Source organism: Schistocerca cancellata, chromosome 3 (genome assembly GCF_023864275.1).
Source record: "Schistocerca cancellata isolate TAMUIC-IGC-003103 chromosome 3, iqSchCanc2.1, whole genome shotgun sequence".
NCBI lineage: Eukaryota > Metazoa > Arthropoda > Insecta > Orthoptera > Acrididae > Schistocerca > Schistocerca cancellata.
Window position 1 is genome coordinate 398,631,624 of NC_064628.1, and position 2,575 is coordinate 398,634,198.

Sequence of the window (2,575 nt, forward strand, 5' to 3'; positions counted from 1 at the left end):
AATATGTTTACTTTTGTGCTGTAACATATAGCTATAATCAGCGGTGGAAATATATTTGCGAACGCCGACCGTGTGCGGCTGTTTCTTGTTGGATCGTCTGATCAGTCGGAAGTTGCATTGTAGAGGAGAGTAAATGCCTATTCAAAATATAATTATTTTTGGATAGCTCAACATGAATTTCCTAAGGGACCGTAGTTTATCGTGCATTTACCAGTAGAATATGGCGCGGAGAAAATCATTCGCCGCATACAACTTCCGTCCGATTTCGACGAAAGAATTCGTGACTGTGAACTCTCTATTTGGCAGAAACATAAAGAAAATTAAATAACTTCATGAAGGAGTGAGACAGATTCTATATTACATAAATAGTCCATACACCAATTCCATTTAAATCTGAATTTATGGCAATTAATAGATGAACTTACACTGCAATGAAAGATTTAACATGGATGCCGTTTTGACTGGCACTTCTCTTCTCGTAATGAAAATAATTCCTTTGACGTTTTCACATACACGTCGCACAATAAATCTACTGCTATGCAGTATTGCACTTTTAGTATTGCACTTTTACTTTACACTAAAATAATATTATTTTTAACGATAATAATACGGCGGCAAGACATGCGCGTCAGACAAAAGTTACAAGAGACAAGAGAAGAATGAGTAACTGTTCATCGAGAATATCTCGTACATAAAAAAAAGTGTAAAAGTGTTCTTCTTCTGTCCGTTTTTCGCGCCGCGGTTTTCAAAGTCAATAACTCACTGCATCTCTGACGGCGCTTCGACAATAAACAAGTTACGTCACAGGTCGTTCACCATTTACATTCTCGCAACATTATTTGCTAACTGTAGCTGTTGCCGAGCGACTACTCGATTAGTGAATGATTTAAAATGATAAGGCAATCACATAATGTTACATTGCCTTCCATGGGAATCTTGGAAATCAAGGAGATTACCAAGATTCACATGTCGCCGTTAACATTATAGGATTGAGTACTTTACAGATTTACGTTGATCAAACACAGTATTCCTGTCATTTGATTATTAGGATTACACAAGTATGGTGATCTCTCATTCATAGACAAAGACAGTTGTTAAGCTGAAGATACACAAAAAAATTTAAAAACTAAGACAGTAAATCTACGAAGTTTACAATGGAGATTATACATTATACTCATTACAGTCTTTTTTTTTTGCAGAGTTCATAACGACCATCTTTGTGGCCTCAAGTTATTGTCCAGAGCTCATAGGCTCTTTGCTCCTGAAAGAAAATACATAGGATTCATCTTTTTATACACACATAATTCTCACACATGGAATTTCTCACACGTGTCCATTTTTATACACATATAATTCTCACACATGGAATTTCTCACACGTGTCCATTTTTATACATATATAATTCTCACACATGGAATTTCTCACACGTGTCCATTTTCCATTGCTCACTAGTTGTCATGATTTTTACGTTTTCATTGTTTGTGTATTTGACAAGTAAGTTAAAATTTGATTCTTCTCCAGGTGAAGCTTATCCCTTGACAAGTTGGATCGCTACTTTGCGTTCTCAGAGTAGAAAACTTTTCATCAGCTCTGGTGGGCGAGTCTCGCTCGCACGTTAGGTACACACGTTACATGCAACAAAAAATATGAATACCCATTAGTCTAAAAACTAAGCTTAAATCTAATCTTAGGACTTGGGATTCATAGGAATTTGACTTTGTCACTATTCGCGTGTGGTTTGGCTGTTGGCACTTCATTCACGGGATATAACATTAGCATAGTATGTGATATGTTGCGAACTCATATAAGAGTCTTTTATTTTGGGAGCGGCTTTCATGGAAAGTCCGTTTCGTCGAACTGCAGCGGGAGTGCTGTGCTAGTACATCACTTTAAATTTAACGCGTTTGTTGCGTCGATGGACGTTGGCACAGGCTGATTGTTAAAGCTGAATCGCAACTCGAGGCGCTCACTAGCCTCCACGCGGTACTTCAGCTTTTCCGCGCACGGTTCAGTGAACAAAAATGGCTCAAATGGCTCTGAGCACTATGGGACTCAACTGCTGTGGTCATAAGTCCCCTAGAACTTAGAACTACTTAAACCTAACTAACCTAAGGACATCACACACATCCATGCCCGAGGCAGGATTCGAACCTGCGACCGTAGCGGTCGTGCGGTTCCAGACTGTAGCGCCTTTAACCGCTCGGCTACTCAGGCCGGCTCAGTGAACACGTTGCGTCGATGGTGTTGTTGTATTTTGTGGTTTGCTGAGCTGCGGAGGGACGGGGATTACCAGAGACAGAGACTCCATTGAAACCATCCCTGCCTCCACATTTTCCAGCCGATTTTGAAGATTTTAAGGTAGGCTAGCGCTCGCACTTTGCAAAGCAGGTAACACACTTGGTTTCCGATTCACTGCACGTAATCACATCACCGCCTTCGGTTACACAACCGGACTATCATTGTCCGTCGGCCTATCTGCACGTTTAACACTTTTTATTTTCATCGTGAATGAAATTATCACTTACTTATAACAACGATGCATTGCTTCGTGTCTGTGGCAGACTTCCACAGCATT

General features: G+C 40.0%; 1 non-coding gene across 1 annotated transcript; it reads right to left on the reverse strand.

The window, feature by feature from the left end:
- Positions 1 to 2,130: 2,130 nt before the first annotated feature.
- Trnas-gga (transfer RNA serine (anticodon GGA)) lies at positions 2,131 to 2,214 on the reverse strand. Its single transcript is given in 2 exon segments — positions 2,131 to 2,165; positions 2,175 to 2,214. It is a non-coding gene; the product is annotated as a tRNA-Ser (tRNA).
- Positions 2,215 to 2,575: the final 361 nt, after the last annotated feature.